Consider the following 22548-nt stretch of genomic DNA (forward strand, 5'->3'; position numbering starts at 1 on the left):
CGGTCCGGATGTCCTCTTCTTGCCGGATAGGAGGAAGACTTTGGACCCTCTTCTGGACTTCTTCAGTGGATGTCTAGCCCCCGCTTGGGTTGGATGAAGATCTTGGAGCCAGGACGGATCGGTGAACCTGGCATGGTGAAGACAAGGTAGGAAGATCATCAGGGGGGTAGTGTTAGGTTTATTTAAGGGGGGTTTGGGTTAGATTAGGGGTATGTGGGTGGTGGGTTGTAATGTTGGGGGGGGGTATTGTATGTTTTTTTTTACAGGCAAAAGAGCTGAAATTCTTGGGGCATGCCCCGCAAAGGGCCCTGTTCAGGGCTGGTAAGGTAAAAGAGCTTGTAATATTTGTATTTTAGAATAGGGTAGGGAATTTTTTATTTTGGGGGGCTTTGTTATTTTATTAGGGGGCTTAGAGTAGGTGTAATTAGTTTAAAATTGTTGTAATATTTTTCTTATGTTTGTAAATATTTTATTATTTTCTGTAACTTAGTTCTTTTTTATTTTTTGTACTTTAGATAGTTTATTTAATTTTATTTATTTGTAGCAATTGTGTTTAATTAATTTATTGATAGTGTAGTGTTAGGTTAATTGTAGGTAATTGTAGGTAGTTTATTTAATTATTTTATTGATAGGGTAGTGTTAGGTTTCATTATATCTTAGGTTAGGATTTATTTTACAGGTAAATTTGTTATTATTTTAACTAGGTAACTATTAAATAGTTCTTAACTATTTAATAGCTATTGTACCTGGTTAAAATAATTACAAAGTTGCCTGTAAAATAAATATTAATCCTAAAATAGCTATAATATAATTATAATTTATATTGTAGCTATATTAGGATGTATTTTACAGGTAAGTATTTAGCTTTAAATAGGAATTATTTATTTAATAAGAGTTAATTTATTTCGTTAGATCAAAATTATATTTAACTTAGGGGGGTGTTAGTGTTAGGGTTAGACTTAGCTTTAGGGGTTAATACATTTATTAGAATAGCGGTGAGCTCCGGTCGGCAGATTAGGGGTTAATAATTGAAGGTAGGTGTCGGCGATGTTAGGGAGGGCAGATTAGGGGTTAATACTATTTATGATAGGGTTAGTGAGGCGGATTAGGGGTTAATAACTTTATTATAGTAGCGCTCAGGTCCGCTCGGCAGATTAGGGGTTAATAAGTGTAGGCAGGTGGAGGCGACGTTGTGGGGGGCAGATTAGGGGTTAATAAATATAACATAGGGGTCGGCGATGTTAGGGGTAGCAGATTAGGGGTACATAGGGATAACGTAGGTGGCGGCGATTTGCGGTCGGAAGATTAGGGGTTAATTATTTTAAGTAGCTTGCGGCGACGTTGTGGGGGGCAGATTAGGGGTTAATAAATATAATATAGGGGTCGGCGGTGTTAGGGGCAGCAGATTAGGGGTACATAAGTATAACGTAGGTGGCGGTCGGCAGATTAGGGGTTAAAAATTTTAATCGAGTGGCGGCGATGTGGGGGGACCTCGGTTTAGGGGTACATAGGTAGTTTATGGGTGTTAGTGTACTTTAGGGTACAGTAGTTAAGAGCTTTATAAACCGGCGTTAGCCAGAAAGCTCTTAACTCCTGCTATTTTCAGGCGGCTGGAATCTTGTCGTTAGAGCTCTAACGCTCACTGCAGAAACGACTCTAAATACCGGCGTTAGGAAGATCCCATTGAAAAGATAGGCTACGCAAATGGCGTAGGGGGATCTGCGGTATGGAAAAGTCGCGGCTGTAAAGTGAGCGTTAGACCCTTTAATCACTGACTCCAAATACCAGCGGGCGCCCAAAACCAGCGTTAGGAGCCTCTAACGCTGGTTTTGACGGCTACCGCCGAACTCTAAATCTAGGCCTATGACAGCAGTGTTTGCAACTATTTATAACATTTATAAAATCATTGTTGCAAACAAACCTGCCAAATGGCTAACGACACATTCATTCTTACCTAGGATTACCCCATAACTAAAGATACCAAGAAAACTAAGCAAAATTGATAATATAAGTAAATTTGAAAGTTGTTTAAAATGGTATTCTGTATCCAATCTAATTGTTTTCTTTTTTTCTTTACTGTCCCTTTAAATATTAGAGAAATACATATTAATGTATATTTAGATATACAATTATAGAAAGATAAACAGAAAAATGACTAATTAAAGATGAATAATTAACAAATGATTAACAAATACAATACTTTTGGTTATGTAAATTATAGTTTAGACTACAGTAGATCATTATCTCAAGATGACCAGGAAATCCAGAAAAAAAAATTCTGCCCACACCCCGGGCTAGACAGGAAACTTGTCAAACATCTTGATTTGCACATTTCACAATATAACATAAATTAAAGGGCCACTAAAGTCAAATTAATTTCATGATTCAGATAGAGTAAGCAATTTAAAAAAAAATAATCCAATATACTTCTCTTATGAAAACGTGCACCTTCTTTTTATATGCCCAGTTTCTTAGGCTCCAGCTCCTAATGAGCATACGCAAAAGGCACAGTATTTATGTATATGCATTTTGTGATTGGCTGATGGCTGTCACATGGTACAGGGGAGGGAAAAATTAATTTGCCAGAAAATAGTCTACTGCTCATTTCAAATTCAAAGTGCTCTTGTATTGTTTTTGTGTATTTGTCGGGTATTCAAAACTACTATATTTAGTGGTCATTTAAGAGGTGTAATAGTAGCAAAATATTTAGTTTTTGGACTATGAGAATGATACATAATTATTGCTAATTATTTATTAAATGCTCTTTTCCTGGGTTTTCCAATTCTGGGAATTAGAAGTGCACACTGCAGACTTTACAAGCCTAGCCCTGTTACACATCTGTTAAAGATAAAGAACTGCAAAACAATGGTATTTACAAAATGACAGTGGTTAGCCTTGTCTACACCAGTAAAACTTCTAAATTGACTGCTACTAATAAGGCAAGTGCTGAGTGGAGTTTGGCTATTGAAAAACAGCTACAGCAACGAGGTTTTAATGAAAAATGTCGGAAACTAGGCATCCGAAAGCTGCAATCGGCCCTTTTTTGAAATCTCAGTGTGTTGTACTTTTACAAGGAGAATTGAGGCTCTGAAAAAGAAACCGAATGCACATATCTAGTGTTAATGGATTGCACATTTTTCACATTTAGCTGATATGTTAATTTAATGTAAGACAGCAGAAAAAAAATCTTGTAATTACAGTGGGGTTTATGTCTCTTTAAGTGGTTTTCATAAGGAGTTTCCCAGAAGTAAAAGTATAACTAGACAAATAATTAATTCAGTATAGAAGATTGCTGCCTGATGTGTTTGCCTGCATGTTTTTTATAATTAAAGGGACACTAAACCCCCAAATTTTCTTTCATGATTCAAGTACAGAATACAATTTTAAACAGCATTCCAATTTACTTATACTATCTAATTTGCTTCATTATTTAGTTATCCTTTGGTGAAGAAATAACAATGCACATGGATGAGCCAATCATCTGAGGCATCTATGTGCAGCAACCAATCAACAGCTACTGAGCCAATCTAAATATGTTTTTCAGCAAAGTATATCAAGAGAATGAAGCAAATTAGATAATAGAAGTAAATTAGAAAGTTGTTTAAAATTGCATGCTCTTTCTAAATCATGAAAGAAAAAAATTCGGTTTCATGTCCCTTTAACATGTTTAAGCCACTAAGCATTTCTCTGCAATCATACATGAACATTTAATTTATGCACGTTTCATTGTTTAAAATTGTTACTTGAGCTTTTTTATTAAACCAAAAAAAAAAAAAAACTATTTTGCTTATAGGCCTTTCTAGGGGCATTGCTTCCCTCTTCATAATGGCTTCCCCACTTTTTCCCGCTATCTGTGATCATCCCTCTAGCTATAGTGACTCCTCTCTCTCAGTCTCTTTCTAATTATTTCATTAGTAGGTCTTTAACATTGACCCCTTTTTTCCACCCCAAATATGGTTCCTGGAGACAACCAAACAATGACACTGAAAGCCGGCCAAATTAACTTCAACGGGTCTAAATTGTAGAAATGGAAAAGTAAAAAAAAAAATGCTTTAAATTGTTGATTGGAATGCTGTACTAAATTACATTTGAAAATGTGTTCTGAAATGAATGGGTTTGAAAAGCCAGTGAAAGCCATGATATGCACTTTGCATGGCAATTCAGAACGACCAGAATGGAGGCTTTGGTCAGTTGAGTTATTTTGGAGATGTTTTTGTCCCTATAATGTTCACACAGAATGTGCTTGAAGTTTACATTTCTTGAAAATATATCAGTAGCTTGAAGTGGCAAAAAATGTTCTGCTTAATCCATTCAAAACACTGAAACAAACCTATTTTACCCTTCCAGTAGATATGTGCAATTCGTTTCGGATCGATTCGGAAATTCAGAAAATTCGGCAAATTCGGAGATTCGGATTGAACCGAATTTCCAAATTAAAATACTGCCGAATTTTCTGAATAAATCCGAATTAGTTCAGATTTATTCGGTAAATTCGGATGGCCATGGATTACACTAGTATTGTACAGTATATTAGGTTATATCACTCTGCTATGGGTAACACCTAATATACAGTACATAATACTAGTCTAATCCCACCTAACACTTACCGAAATTCCGAATTTCCGAACCGAATCTAGCTGAATTTCTTCAAATCGGAATGAATCCAAAACGAATCCGAACCGAATCGATTCAAAATTTTCCGAATTCGAATCGATCCAAACCGAAATTCGAAAAATTCCGAATTGATCCGAACCGAACCAAATTTTTTCGCCATGCACATATCTACCTTCCAGTTACATTAATCTAATTAATGTTTGGTATACTTATCTATAAATAGACATAGCAAGATATTGTTCAAACACATGTTACCAATTGATTTTGGGAACATTAACCTACTGGGTACAACTTAGGTAGTATGGTTAATACTCACCATGTTGTTGCTTTTCCTCCTGTGCCTGCAGCTCTTCTCTTATTTTAACCCATTACACAAACCAGTTGGTAAAGCTGCATCTTTTGACTGGGTGCCGCCATCTTCATACACGCATATAGCAGTTTTGCAAGAATGTTATACAGCAGCAACAGCACTAGATGGCAGCACTATTTTCTGTCATGAAGTCCTCCAGACATGTGCAAGCTACCTAGCTAGATTTTTCTTCAACAAAGAATATCATAAGAACAAAGCCAATTTGATAATAGAAGTTAATTGGAAACATTTTATTAAAACTGTATGCTCTGTCTAAATCATGAAAGAAAAATGTGAGGTTTTATGCCCCTTTCAATTTTTAAAAGTTTCATAAAAAATATAAAAAAAGTATTTAGGAATTATTTAGAGAATTGATAAAGAAATTCAGCCACAGGAGAGGACAGCAATATCACTGATCTGTGAATAAATTCCAAGATTGTGGCTCCCAGTGTTAAGATTCAGAAATTTACGAACTAGCACCTTTGAAGGATTAAAAAAAAAGAATGGCTTTGAAAAGTGCTTTGATTAAGTCCAAATTACAATTTTTGCTCAATACTGCCTGACACAGCTTCATAATGTAAGTAGTTTAACAAAGATATGGTCTTGTAACAGTTATGTGATAGTTTGTTTAGTATCTGCTTTTTTTTCATTTTCATGAAAAATAATAGCTAAATATTAATGTATTAACAGTAATGTGAACTATGTTAAGGTGACCAGACGTCCTGAATTAGCTTTGCAGTGGATTGCTTTACTTATTTAGCATGAGATGGTCCAAAATAATAACTACTTATTTATCTATCAAAATCACAATTTCACCCATACAGGATCCTGAAGAAGTGAAGAATACTGATCAGTGACAAGTTATACCCAGCCTTAGAGAGGACCTCTAACAATTCTAGTATCAGAAGTGGGATATGTAACCTAAATAACATGGAGTTAAGTGCCTACATGGTATAATCTTGACTGCTCATCTTTCACAAATCCAAAACTCTTCTCCTTGGGGTCTGGGGGGATGCACCTGTCTGTTTTGTGTATGTTATTACCATTTCACCAAAACCATTTATGAACTGTTTTATGTATATCAGTATGATTAACAGTGAAGTTTCGGATATATTTGAAAGAAAGGTAGGACCCATCCCAGAGAGTAAGAGCCCCAGTTGTGTTATCTCGTGTAGCTCGGTTAAGAGTAAGTCAACTGTGGTGGGCCACTGACTCATTATACAGGGATTAAAAATTGACCCATTGAGAGGGCGGAGATGGCCAGCAAAGCAAATGGCCGCACACTAAGTGAGCTCCATGAACCGTGTCCCCACAAAGAGCATAAACGGAGGACTATCTCCCCCAAAACCACTCCGAAGTGTGGATGTGCACTTAGGAGACATGTGAGCACAGGATTAGTCTATTGGAGAGCAGTAACTACAAACCGGAGCACTGAGGACATCGTTAAGGCCTACAGTACGGTCCGCTACTTTAACATGCAAGTGAGACCTGCAGCCACCTGGAAAGCGAGTCTCGGAATGATCCTTCTCCAACTACTTACAGACTGAAGCAAAATTTCAGCGAGTTGCGAAGACATAAGAGAACATGGTGAGATCAACCCACACACATGGGACAATAAAAATACAGGCCGCAAATGCGCACTGAATATAGTTAACAGCAATCTCGCTATACCTCGCGGGGGAGCACATTAAAATATGATATAAAAAGGGAGATAACTATATATGATAGTTAATGAGATAGAATACAACATGTTTCCTCGCTAAAACGACTTGAACGCACTTCACTATACTCCCTTAACAACTATCTGAATGGCAAAAGGAAAAGAAAGCACCATTTCTACCCTTCATACTTCGCAGCATCCATAACTTTGCATAGTGATTTTGGGAGGACTATCTGACCTCACATACATCTTTTAAAAGCTGCACAAAAGTATCTGACAGAGCGCTGGTATAACCCTAAAAAAGGGGAATATAACTACTTGTGGGGATACTAAAAAACAGCCACTGAGAAATCACTTATACTCAGACCTCTTACTCTGGGTTTCCCCTCGTTAGTGCACAGCATTATAACCTCATATCTCTCTTTTATACAAAGAAAAAGTGGGCCACAGAAAGTATCTTTTCAGGAACTGTACACAGGTATCCATCTCATCATGTCTCCAAAAAGACTCACTAAGGCTGATAAGCTCAGGAAATCCTTACCAAGTTCGACCCCCATAAGAGATTCCTTCTTCAAACTTACGGAATCTAAAGCTAACAACACAAGCACGAATCACCATTAGCCTATAGATCCTCATCCCCTACATCAGAACCAGAAGAAGACGATAATGAGGAACCTGTCCAGATAACGAAAACACTTCTGGAATCTCTGCTGTCAAAAAGTGACTTCACATCTTTAATAATGCAAGTGCGTCCATGCATAAAAGAGGAAATTGCTAGCTTTCATTAAGAAATTACAGAACTGGGTAATAAAGTGAACTTTATTGAAGAGGAAGTAGAGGCTAACCAAAATGAGATATCTACCATGCAACAGATGCTAAAAGGTCAAGAATCTGCAATTATGCAACTACATGACAAACTCAAGGATTTTGAAAATAGGGAACGCAGATGCAATTTAAGATTAAGAGGCATCCCAGATATGGTTACTACAGTCTCTCTACCCACATATTTAACAGAATTGTTCTCATTCCTCAAAGGAGCAGAGTTTGAACCACCAATATCCCTGGATAGAGCTCATAGAGCCTTACGACCAAAACCATCTGAAAATGAAAATCCGAGAGATGTTATTTGTTTTAAGGATTATAAACAAAAAGAAGAAGTGTTGCAACACTCAAGAAAGCACAAAATAATCAGATTCCAAGAGAAATCTATGCAAATCTTCTCAGACTTGGCATCGCGTACACTGATGTGTCAAGGTATATGTAAGTTTAATAAATATATATATTTTAATCATATATTTTAAGGTTAATAAATATATATATTTAATCAGATATCTGACTGGTCAGTAGAAAATGATTAATTTCATTCAGAAAAACTGACTTCAATCATGTTTAGTTCTCCCCCACTCAGCATGTAAAGTTATTCTAAACACACAAGTGAGAACAATAGAGCATTTGGTTTAATTAAAATTTAACAACCATTTCAGGAGACCAAATGTGTGACTACCTGGAAATGTGAGATAAAATCTCTTACCCCTCACAAATGTTGCCTAAGAGTCTGACCTAGGTGAGACATTTTGTGAGAAAGTAACCCTGTACGTTTCAAATGCAAATAACCCCTGCTGTGTGGCTCTGACACTTAGATACACGTAATGCAGACACTACGTCTGGGGGGGGGGGTATGCAAGCACTGAACAATGGAATCAAAAATAAAAACTTTTTTTATTCTCTCTGTTTTCCAGGAATCTAATGAAAATTACAAGAGCAACTGAGTTAATGAGATATCTGGATGAATATATGACAGTGTGTGGTCTGCTGGATTTTTGTATGGTTTTGAACACTGCATAGAAATGAATGTGTATATACCTATATATATTTTTGGAAGCATAGAATATCTTGAGATTTAACATGAGCATTCTAACAATTATCTTTTTGGTTACAGACAACAGTTGGACATGGGCAACAATTCATATATCCAGGAAGAAATAAACAGAAATGTGAAACATGCTGTATTTGTGCAAATGCATTTATAACAGATGTATAAATGAAATTAATTTCAAAATAATTAGCAGTATTGATTTGCTTAAATATAGTATAATGCTAAAGGCACATGATATTTCATATCAAAATAATCAGAAAATGTATATGATGCTGCTCCATCTATAATTAATATTGTGAGAGATTAATACAAGAAATTATGGCAGTTATTACATATTTTAAAGAACTATTTTCTTTCACTGTTAGAAATGTTCAAATGAATCTGTGTGTGTTGTCATGCTACCCCCAGTGCTGCGATGTAAGAACTACAGCCAGAAGGCTTTTTGGCTGTTTAAAAATGAAATTTCAAAGGGCCAATGCGAGACAAGGTTTCCGTTTGGGCGTTTCCAACCTCACCAGTGATTGAGAACTTATATAAGTTAATGCAAGAGAGAGAAACAGGACACACAGATGCTGCTGAGCTGTGACTTGTAACTGGTTACTGGGCGTGAAAATACAATTTTACTCTAGCAAAGCTGATCTGCCTTTTCTCATTGATTGCAAAAAATACGTATTGGTATTCTGAGGTGAGATAATTCCTATTAAGGAATACTGGATATCGATTAGCGTTCATCTTGGTAATGTATTAAGAGATTACTGTAGCAAATAAATTTAAAGAGCAGTTTGGATTTTAAGCTACTATTTCATAGCCTGTGTATTGTTAAACATATATCTTTAATGCTAAATTGTTTTTATGTGATATATCTTAGAATTGATTTTAATTATAAGTAACTGTTTACAGTAAAAATATATGTATTTTTAGTATCCTAATTAGAATTGTGTTAAAGCAAAGCGTGGGTAAATAGCTGAGTATTTTACTTAAAATCCCATTGTGTTAACTGAATGAAAGGCTATTTGTAAATAAGGTTGGTTTTAAAGGTAAACTTTTCTGGGCTTTGTAAGAAGTATAGCATATCTTAATAGTTTTAAACGCATATAATATTGTTTCATGTTCTGGTATTACAAATATATTCCAATATGCTCATAGATATTAACTAATAAAAAGAATTCAGATATTTATATTAATTTAATGGTTTCTAGTAGATGCATATTGATTGAGGGTTGATATTTTTAAAGGATAATTATTAAATACATTGTATTATAACCCTTCCATAGGCTGATATATTATTTGGAGAGCACTACTGAAGATTTTTTATAAATATACTGACAGATGAGACGAAAATAATTTCAGTTTCTGACCGCACATCTCAGATCAAAATCTGAAGCCTACAGATGGGGATTTCCGTGCTCTATTATAGTAGTGTGAGATGGGCAAAGAGTAACGTGCAAAGATCCCGAAGAAGCAGAAGATTTTTGTAACAGCCTCCAATTGGATTCCCCACCGGATAAACCCCATCATTGATCCAAATCACTTCAAGTCTGGACATTCCCAAGCCACAAAGAGAAAAATGGCAGTATGTTCCACCCAAGAGACACGAACCTCAGAGATCTCTCCCTGCCTGACACTCCCTAAGACTGCGACGTAAAGACCCCAGCATACTGGGTTCACCTTTTGCTGCGATTGTATGGAGAGTAATCTCATGATCATGGACTCTCATGGACATAACCCACACCAAGAAAGACACGTCGTGGAACAGGTTCTATGTATTTATTCATATTGTTGTTATGTTATTATAATGTTACCCATTTGAAAAAGTTTACACTCTCTTTGCTACAATGCCCCCCTTTTGGGATATATTAGAGACCCTATGAGGTCATGCATTATCACATGAGCAGCTAGAGATCTGCTCTACCACTTACAAGTTTAAATTTTAGTGACAAACCTCCCCCGATAGGAACTTAATCACCCAAGTTACCCCCTCCCCCCTCCAGTTAGTATCTTACATATGTTCAGCCACTTAATCCTAACGATCATCCCTACAAGGAAACAAAAAACGAGTTAAAACCTGTGGGATAGGGTTCTCACCCTCAGAAAGGGTTTTTCCCAATGTTTATTTGTTATTTTAATCATAATGTTATTTGTATGCCTTCCAAAAAGGTATATTTTGTTCAAATGATGTTAATACAGTTGTTGTTATTTTATTGCTCCCTTTTTGCTACTGACATACATGAAATGGTGCACAGGGTCATAGACACAATATTGGCTCACGGGCCAGGGAACCTTTGGTCTAGATACTATAACCACCACTTTGACACATTCAATGGATGAAACCACCCCACAACTAGTCTCCTTCCTAACACAGAACGTTAAGGGGTTTAATTCCTCATCAAAGCGCTCTAGGGCAATGCAAGACTATAACACGGTAAATATGATATGTTGTTCCATGAGACACATTTTAAGAAATCCTCCATACCAAAATATGTTTCACCCCAGTACCAAACCCATTACCACCCTACTAAAAAGATAAATGTGGTCAGTATTTTAATTCACCGATCTATCCCCTTTCAATTAATAAAGGTAGATATTGATAGAGAAGGCCGTTATCTAGGAGTGATGGGCCTTTTATATGTTAAACCTATTTCTATTATCAATATTTATGCACCAAATTCCTCCCAGAACACCTTTTTCCATTCTATTAACAATTCGATCATCCAATTACAAACAGGCGCATTATTAGTAGCTGGAGACCTTAATATCCCATTAGACCCCCCTTTTGGATAGCTCCAACCAAACTATAAATTTGAGATGTAAATTCCATAAAAGAATATGACAAGACTTTGACCTACTAACCTTACACAATACATGGCGGCAACTTAACCCGACTAAGAGAGACTATACCTTATTTTCCAATCCCAACAAATCATATTCACATTTGGACTATATTTTAGTAGAACACTTATTATTATTATCATTTTTACATTCTTCCCGTTTAATACCCACTACTTGGTCCGACCACTCAGCAGTACACAACACATTTAAATTGCCTTCCAAACCCTTCAAACCATTCCAATGGAAACTTGACGATACCCTGCTAGTAGATCCCCAAGTCCAACAACAAATAACTAAATGTATAACCAATTACTTCTAGGAAAATGATTCTCCAGATATCTTTTTAAGAACAAAATGGGAGGCTCACAAGTGCGTAATAAGGGGAGAAATCATTAAAATTAAAGCACATAAGTCCAGAATAGCTAGACAACAATAACAAGACCTAATGCAACTAATTAGCCAATTGGACCAGCTACACAAAATTAACCCTCTAGATGACTCCATATTACAAAATCTGACTCAACACAGACATGAATTGAACACCCTATTAGACATTAAAGCACAAAAATCCTCCTTCTTCCTAAAACAAAAATTCCACACAGACGGTAACAAGCCAGGCAAACTCCTCGCCAGAGCTCTTAAGAAAAAGCAAAATGCGAACTATATACACCACTTACCCAACCAAATGGATCTCGGGTAGAAGACTCCCTATCAATGCGAAAAATATTATTAGACAATACTTTGCCAACTTTGCCAACTTTGACAATACTTTGCCAACTTATACAACCTGTTCCCTGATAGAGACATGGAAAACCACAAAACAAATTGTCAGAAATATCTTGACATGTTACATGTCCCTCAGATTACTCCAGACATGGAGGAAAACCTTATTAGACCAATAGAACCAGACGAGCATCAAAGAGGCCATCAGATCGCTATCTCCTGGGAAAAGTCCAGGACCAGATGGCTTTTCTGGAACGTACTATAAAACCTTCAAAGATTTACTTAATCCATATTTATTAGCACTATTTCAGAATATAGACTCTGACAACCCAATTCCGGCCAGCATGCTAGAAGCACATATAAGTGTCCTCCCAAAGCCAGGTAAAATCCCAGACCAACCAGCTCATTTCAGGCCTATCTCATTGTTGAACGTAGATTTAAAATTATACTCAAAAATACTTGCCAATAGACTTAATCCTATATTGCCCAACATCATACATCAAGACCAGTCAGGTTTCATAAAGGGAAGAGAGGCTAGGGACAACACTGTCAAAAGCTTACATCTAATCCATCACATTACTAAGAATCAGAAACCCTCAGTCTTCCTGTCAACGGACGCCGAAAAGGCCTTTGACAGGTTGGGCTGGACTTTTCTATCTCTCACGCTACAGAAATTTGGACTCCCGGATAAATTCCTTGCAAAAATCTTTGCCCTATATACCCAACCATCAGCCTAAATCCGAATTAATGGCACCCTCTCTAACCCCTTTCCTATATTTTTTTTTTTAATAGTTTTTTATTGAGGTTTACAAACATGTATGCAAACATGTATGACATCAAGTTTGCACACTACAAATATTCATCCAATAAGCCAAACAAAAAAGATCAGATGAGTTTATAACATATTGGAATGTCATCTCACAATCCAAAGAATCAAATGTAATAACCATAGACTGAAGGCTCACCAAGCCTCCCTATAATAAAGGCACACTATAACTAACTCATAATTTTAATAAGCAGTGCCTCATAGGAGATACCTAAAATGAAAGGTGTAAACTAAATATTAAACCTCATTTTCCTTTGAATAGTATGGTAAGGGACCCCCCAAAATATGACAAGCAGAATAGACATAAAAAACACCCCAATTATGAAGTAGTAGCCATTCTCTGACCACGGATATAAGATACAAGGAAGAGGTGGGAAGTAGGGGGAATGTTAACATGGCCACTCTTGGGCCCGATACACACCCAAGGAACTAGTCATAAACGAGAAATCCCCCTAAATATATAAAAATTAAGGTATAGAATACCCCATTTAAACAGTGGTGGCCACACGCGGACCACAGGCGGTAAATATAAGTAAGGGGAAATGCTGGGGGGTACCATAATAGGGTGTTATGGTACATTTCTCAATGTACCTTCTAAGTTACTATAGGCCTTTATAGGGCCTCAAATTAAATAATATACTAACATCAGCACTTAGGATAGGGCAGAGATTCCCTAACTGTGCCTGGAACTGCAGAGGGTATTAAATACTCCTATCCATACTAATTCCAAGTGTGGGGGCGGAGCTCAGCAGAGCAATAGTCAACTAATGCGTAAGTGGGGAAATAAATAGGTATCTGTTAGTAGGACTATGTAAGCAAGTTATAACTGGTCACTAAAGGGGAGCGACATAGAATTAATTGGAGGGGTCATTCTTCTTTCATGTAAGGCAATACAAACATGTGGTGGCAAATACAGTACATGACATCTGCAATATCTTATCAAAAGGGTTGGGCTAGGGAACCTATGCGACTCCATCATCCCGGCCGCTACTGACAGAGAGGCAGTCATATATACAGAATATTATAAAGAAATAGCTGCTGCTGGATACCTTAGCCCTGTCAGTATATGACAGGGTTATAACACAATATATTTAATAATTATCCTTTAAACTAAAAACCCAATAAAATATGCATATACCAAAAACCATAAAATTAATATAAAGTCCTGAATTCTTTATTATTAGTTAATATCTATGAACACATTGAAATATATTTGTAGGAACCAGAATATGAATCAATATTACACACTTTTAAAAACTATTAAAATATGCTATGCAAAGTTCATACAAGTTTACCTTATTCACAATAGAATTTCATTCAGTTAACACAATGAGATTCCAAGATAGTTAGCTGCTAACATTCAAGCAATACAATTTTAACAGTGCTTAGTTAAACAATAGAACAATATATATATATACTCTAATTAAAACACAAGAAGTTATATGTATATATATGTATTCTATATTTTGCACTGATAAATTACTTAGCATACAAAAGATAAACTTAACCCTATACAGGACTATGAATATAAGCTAAAATACAATCTGCTCTCTTTAATCTATCAACTATACTTTAAACTGCAGAGACTATGAATATATTTGTGTTAAAATATTAATGTAATTAATAACCTTTATATATATATATATATATATATATATATATATATATATATACTTTACCAATTAAATAAATTGATATCCAGTATTTCTCAACAGGAACAATCTCACCTCAGAATGCCAAAATTGGGGATATCTGCATATGGAGAATAAAAGATAGCTGTTTGCTTATAACTGCAGCAGTTATTTGTCGTTCAGGGTTCAGCAAAAACGTTTTACCAGTCAAAGTTAAACCAGAGTTAGCCAGCAGCAGCCTCTTTTCTCTCTCTATGCTTTGGGGTTAAATCATCTGATCTCACCCCTCCCCTTTTCTGATCAGTACCATCATTGGTGAGATTGGGAACGCCTAACGGAAGCTTGTCTCGGATTGGCCCTTTGAAACTGTACATGGATTGGGTCATCTGGGAAGTATCTGTTAATAGCCAAGTTTTTTGGCTGTAAAACCAGAGTTTTGCTATCGGGGCAGCATGACAAACAAACAGATTCATGTAACCATTTCTAGACAGTAAAAGAAAATATTTCTTTAAAATATGTAATAAATGCGATAATTTCTTTACATTAATAAATTACATGTTCAAATGTATTGGGCTAGGTCACAATATTTATTCTGATTATTTTAATATGAAACATCAAATTCTTTTTAATATCATATTACATTAAAGTAATTTCTACTGCTAACTGATTAGCTTTAAATCCTTTTAAGAATGTCACCAGTATCCTGGCATTTATATATAAACACATCATATTTCACATTTCTAACATATTCTGAATGCATGAATCTTGTCTATGTAGATCTGAAATAAAAATAAGTGTTATTAATCATTTCTTTTTAGGTCCACAAATATATATATTCATATGCTTAAAAACACAGAGGCTAAGACATTTTATGCTTTTTGTCTGAAGTATGTTTTACTGGAATCTAAGTGCAAGTTATTTTAAACAGTAAAATTTGAAATTAAAATGCAAGCCATGTGCTTTTGCTGTGTGTTATCCTCCCCCAGCCGTATGTCTGCATTACGTATATTCAAGTGTCAGAGATTCAGTGAGCCATTGTGTTGTTATCACATGTGTCTGTTAGCATGTGTTTCTTTTCAAGTCACAACGATTTGGGTGAGAGATTTCAGAGGACTTCTGAGCAATATCCTCCCACACAGTACAGAACATTGACTCTACCAACCACAGGTTTCCTGTAACTTAAGTACTATGCTTATCTTTGTTTGGAAAGATAATTTAGTTGTAAAAGAAATCCAGCTATTTCTCCAATATTGTGTCCATATATATCCCTGCATGGGCTTATCTATCTTAATCTAGTTCTCCTATGTCTTGTTTATCAGGAAGGGGAATCATCACGCTTGATCCAAGATTTATAACACACAAAGTAAACATGGTCATTCCTTTTGAAGCAATTTGCCTTTCCTTTTGAAATAGCTCAAATGTTATCTTATGTCTCATCTAAGACCAGGAATATATAGCTATATAGATTGACCCTCTCTCTGATCACCAAATGTTTTAGGGCCATAAGAAAAGTTCAATCACCATCTGATGGGGACTTTAGCTTCATACCCCAGCAAGAAAGTGTTCCTTTTTAAATGATCTCTCCAAAGATAACCCTGAAAGCAATTTATTTTTAAGTGACTTTGTGACCCATCCTGTGTAATCACAGAAGTGGGGGAGGATTAAATATGTGTTTCAAGTCAATTTTTGACATCAGAGTTGTAGCCTTACAGTATATCTGATAAAAATATGGCTTCATATAGAAACACATTCTTTTGTATTATATATATATATATTAGTACATATATATATATGTAATTCTCTGTACCCTGACAGCTCTATGCGATTATGTATGCCAGATATGGTGTTAAGCATGCACAAATGGCATATTATGCAAATATGGAAACATAAGTTACCTGGACATAGCAAACCCCTATACCTGAGTTTAGACACATGGGTAACCATAATTTAACTAAAATAATAACAAGGTGCCTAAGAAGACCTGAATAATCCCTCTCCCCCCTTAGCCTTTACAAGTGGGGGGTCAAGGAAGTTCCCACTGTAGAAAAGCTATGACATGTTCTGCCTTCTACTACTAACTAGACAGTGTTATCTCCCTTTAGTATACAAGTTGAAAATGTGTATAATATATCAATATTAACAGTGCTAGAGAACCTGAAATGGAGTTTAAGTAATGTTTATAAATATCTAACCTTCCCCTAGCCAAAACATCGAGAAGGTATAAACAGAGAATCTACAAAATTTCAGATATTATACTTCATGAATGTAAATTCCTCAGCTTCTACTATAATATAAGTGTTATATGTGTCCAAGGTCTAAGCTCAGTGAGAGGCATATTTAATAGTCAAAATATTATACTGAGCCTGAACATTTGACATCCACTGCTATATTGAAGTTATTAACTGACTCCGGCTTTTATGCAGGCTTCAAAGCGCCAAGAGCCCTCAAATTTCAGGGTCATCGAATGACTTCCATAAGCGAAACCTGTGTGCAGCACTTCTCACGACCCCAGTCCATGAAAAACTCTAAGTCAATGCAATGACAGGAGGCTGTCAACTCTTCATACACATTAGTAGGGCCATACTCACGGGGGCTAGCCCCCCTCCTGCTTGAATGCCACCCAGCAGTAGCAATCAGTAAACCCCTCCAGGGGCAAGCATCGGTAATTCCTGCCATCTCGCAGCTACTGGTGGAGAGCTCTCTGCTAACACAGGCTTTTATCTTAGGGATCAGCAAGTTGCGGTCCAGCAGGACCGGTGATCCACCAGTTTCTCCCACACCATCCTGCGGTTGCTCCAACTTAGGTAAAACAGATACAATGCAGATTTCCCCGGCCTTCAGTTGCACATCTCTAGGCCATGCACCAACATCTACCTCTTCCTCCATAGCAGTCACAATGAGCTTCTCTTTTATGCACTCGGCTTCTACCTTTGCGATCAGACCATCAAATCTATTGAGTATTCGTTGCTCATACTCAGCAAATAGAGTCTGTATTGTGGCGTAGATGTCCTCCTCCATGTCAGTGCGGTGAGTATTATTGTGTCACAGTCCCAGGCCTCACCATTAATGGCCCCTTTCTCCTTGCCCCTCAGCTGGTGGTCGGCTAGAGCTGATGGTACATGGACTCCCTCACTTTGTATAGGGCTCTCGGTTAAGGTGGCAAGTATGCAATAGCCCTGGAAGAGGGTCCACACTGCCCTTCCTGATTATAGGCCCAGAAATATGTTGCCTCCTGGAATCCTCCGTTAACAAGCATGACAAGGATTTTATCACTCCGCTGTCGAATATAGGTTGCCCTGTGGGTCTCTTAGTTATGCAAAGATTCTTATTTTTGCCAGTTTCTCAGTTTTTTTTTAACATTTAAAAAGGATTTATTTGAGGAGCTACAGACACACGTCCGCTCCCGCTGATGGCTAGCTCCGCCCCTAGAACCCCCTTTCCTATTTTAAATGGAACAAGACAAGGCTGCCCCCTTTCCCCTTTACTTTTTGTTCTCTCCATAGAAGTACTAGCAGCTATATATATATTAGACAACATCCCCATATTCATGGAATCACCTTAGCATCACAATCATATAAACTAGCCTTGTTCCCTGACGATCTACTCTTATTCTTATCAAGCCCAATGACCTCTCTACCACCCACTATGAAAGCTCTAGATTTGTATGGGAAGCTTTCCAATTACTCCATCAACTTCAATAAATCAGAATTATTACCTTTACAATTAACCCAAAAAGACAAAACGCAACTCTCTCAAACTACTCCCTTTATAATCACCACACTCACATTAAAATACCTAGGCATTCATTTATCATCTGACCCGTCTCAATTATTTAAACTAAATTATGAAAAATGTATTCATGAGTTTCTATAGTGGTATATGGTCTTTCCGACGGCGCTAACTTTCAAGACCTAAGCTCCTATAACAATAGGGTCTCTAGATACCCAAGAGGGAGTTTAAAGGAATAGTTGTGTGTTAGGAGCGCCTATTGAAAGGCTAAGTCTAATAAGGGTATGAACTAAAAGTGGCGTTAGGTATACCAGCACAACGAGCCCAAATAGATAAAATTTACAAGTTTATTATAGCATTAAAATTAACAAATTTATTAAGGCAATTGCTTGGTGTCTATAGATGAAAACAGGTTAAAAAAGCATAAAAGTATATGGATCCATATTACTTCATATATAAACAATTAAAAACAATTAAAAACAATCAATGGTGATCTATTATATGATAAAATCAATTTTATGATCTATTATATGATAAAATTAATTTTAGTGAGGTTAGAAAAATGCAGAAATAATACAGTAAAAACAGCAATGGGGAATGGGTCGTGTGACCTAGGATAAAAACATATATGTGAAGGATGTCTTCGTGATCCAATTGAGAAAAAATCCTTTGAAAAATAATGTAATGTGGTGTTAAGCCTGATGGAAGTGTGTGAGTCCCCTCGTGAAAATCCAAAAGTATCCAAGAGATGAGTAAAGTCAATAGTTATATCCAAAAATCAAAAACAGTCAAATACAAAAAATAAAAATCGAAAACCAAAATTCAAAAATTAAATCAAAAATTTTTCAGTGATAATGTGATGTCCAATGTTAGAAAGAAAAAATGCAACCAGTGTTGTAAATCAAACTGTGAACAGCTGAAAAAATGGAAATCCAAGTGACCAATTTCTTAGAAATACTTGATGTGAAAAACAATGATTATATAAAAATATAAGACGATCCAATCCCTGTGAAAAAAGAAAAATGCAACATAGAGCAGTATCGTTTAAAATACGTTTACACAAGTAAAAATAAAACTCACCATATATGCCAACGCGTTTCGGCCCACCAATAGGGCCTTTATCAAGACTTCTTCTTTTTTCACAGGGATTGGATCGTCTTATATTTTTATATAATCATTGTTTTTCACATCAAGTATTTCTAAGAAATTGGTCACTTGGATTTCCATTTTTTCAGCTGTTCACAGTTTGATTTACAACACTGGTTGCATTTTTTCTTTCTAACATTGGACATCACATTATCACTGAAAAATTTTTGATTTAATTTTTGAATTTTGGTTTTCGATTTTTATTTTTTGTATTTGACTGTTTTTGATTTTTGGATATAACTATTGACTTTACTCATCTCTTGGATACTTTTGGATTTTCACGAGGGGACTCACACACTTCCATCAGGCTTAACACCACATTACATTATTTTTCAAAGGATTTTTTCTCAATTGGATCACGAAGACATCCTTCACATATATGTTTTTATCCTAGGTCACACGACCCATTCCCCATTGCTGTTTTTACTGTATTATTTCTGCATTTTTCTAACCTCACTAAAATTAATTTTATCATATAATAGATCATAAAATTGATTTTATCATATAATAGATCACCATTGATTGTTTTTAATTGTTTATATATGAAGTAATATGGATCCATATACTTTTATGCTTTTTTAACCTGTTTTCATCTATAGACACCAAGCAATTGCCTTAATAAATTTGTTAATTTTAATGCTATAATAAACTTGTAAATTTTATCTATTTGGGCTCGTTGTGCTCGTATTCATGAGTTTCACCAACTTACCAACAAATGGCTCCTTAAGCCAATTTCATGGCTGGGTAGAATTAGTGCAGTCAAAATGACCCTCCTCCCTAAAATATTATATGTGTTTCAAACAGTACCTATACCATTACCAAAAATATATATTCCACTACTACAGAATACACTGATTTCCTACATATGGAACCGGAAACCCCCCGAGAATCTCCAGAACAACATTATACTTATCCAAACATCAGGGAAGCTTAGGTATCCCTGACCTTCAAGCATATAGAATTGCTTCCATTCTAACAAGAATTATTGACTGGTGCCACTATGGGAATCCCTACACCAAAGCGTGGATCACGATTGAACAAGACTTAATCGAATTCCCCCAGATTGGTAGTATTTGTTGGCTATCACCACAGTTCCGACCACCTTTGGCATGCCAGTCTCCGATTATTAAAGAAACCTTAGACACTTGGTAATTTATTGATATTCCAAGTCTAATACAAAATTTAAGAAAACATTATTTCGAGTATACAATTGATACCACAAAAACAGAGCCTTCATACCAAGTACATTATTCTAACATTGTATGATATAGGGTGTACTTATTTTAATAAACCATATTTCTTAAATTACTCTATAAAATAAACTTCTTTCCCCTTTTCTTTCTCCTCCCCTTTTTTTCTTTCCCCTTTTTTAACCACAAAAGAAAATAATTACATTTCTCCCTAATTTCAACGTGGAGAATGCCAAATTTATAATATCTAGTTTTATACAATGTACTATTAGACAACTCAAAAATGTCTATGTTTTTCCCCTCAAATAGTAGTAGAGGGAAGTGAATCCGTAGTAAAAAAAAAATTAAAAAAAATCCCTCTCTCTCCTCCCTAAACCTTCCCCACCCCACCCCAGGCCCAATCCCCCCCAATCCTCGCCCCCCGAGCCCTGCCACCCTAATCAAAGAGCCATTCTCCTCTCAATCTGCATTTTACTATATAAGCTGTATTCTCAAAAAAATTAATTGTTCGTCTCTGTTCCTCTAAAACTCCAGTTTTTAATCACTTCCCCCATTTATCAAAGAAGCCTATAATATTATTTTCAATATAGAACAGAGTATCTTGTAGCTCTATAAGGAACTGATTGTGGATACATTCCCTTAAGTCCACTAGAGATGGTGGTTTGGCATTCTTCCAACTTTTTAGAATAAGATTCCTCCCAGTTAAGATTACCATCATTACAAATTTTCTGCACTGTAAATGTTCTTTCTCATAATGGAAAAAAAAATCCATTTTGGGCAGAGCCAGAAGCTATGTATCAGATTTGTTCTACTTTGTCTACATTTTGTACAATATATTCCTTCCCCTACACCGCCCCACTTAGCTATTTTCTCTGGTGTAATATATGCCATCCATATCTTTATATGTTTTTCCCGCATAGGAATAGCTAATGATGCCTCTTCTACCCTTTCCACACTTTTCAATATTGTTTGCTCTCTAAGGTTCGTAAAAAACATTTCTCTCCATTTTGCAACCCCTTCCTCAATGTAGTGTTTATGATTTATATTGTTTTCTATATTGTATAGGAGTGATATGGAGTATTTACCATTTTTAATGAGGTTAATCACTGGTATTAGTGGTGTAAGGGCCCAATTAACTCATTGTAACCATATTAGTTTCAAGCAATAATGTCTGATTTGTAGAAAGGGATAGAAGTGTCTATTTGTCAGGGAAAATGTATTTTTAATTACTTCAAACTCTTCAACCTTCATTGTGTCCTGGTTCCCTTTTACTAATTGAATTATTTTAGATAGTCCCTTATCTAGCCAGAGTGCAAAAATTTTGGAAGAGAGACCCTGTTTAAACTCATAGTTCCCTTCAATAGTCAAAAATTGTGATGCATAGGGATTAAAGGGACAGTCTAGGCCAAAATAAACTTTCATGATTCAGATAGAGCATGTAATTTTAAACAATTTTCCAATTTACTTTTATCACCAATTTTGCTTTGTTCTCTTGGTATTCTTAGTTGAAAGCTTAACCTAGGAGGTTCATATGCTAATTTCTTAGACCTTGAAGCCCACCTCTTTCAGATTGCATTTTAACAGTTTTTCACCACTAGAGGGTGTTAGTTCACGTATTTCATATAGATAACACTGTGCTCGTGCACAAGAAGTTATCTGGGAGCAGGCACTGATTGGCTAGACTGCAAGTCTATCAAAAGAACTGAAAAAGGGGTAGTTTGCAGAGGCTTAGATAAAAGATAATCACAGAGGTTAAAAGTATATTATTATAACTGTGTTAGTTATGCAAAACTGGGAAATGGGTAATAAAGGGATTATCTATCTTTTAAAACAATAAAAATTCTGGTGTAGACTGTCCCTTTAATTCCTAAGTGTCTGAATATCCTATGCCATGCCACAACTGTGTCTTTAAGGAAATCTAGTCTTTTAACATAAGGTGGAAGGTTTTTGGCCTCTAAGTGGAGGATATTTTTTA

The sequence above is a fragment of the Bombina bombina genome, chromosome 2 (genome assembly GCF_027579735.1).
Source record: "Bombina bombina isolate aBomBom1 chromosome 2, aBomBom1.pri, whole genome shotgun sequence".
NCBI classification, from domain to species: Eukaryota; Metazoa; Chordata; class Amphibia; order Anura; family Bombinatoridae; genus Bombina; species Bombina bombina.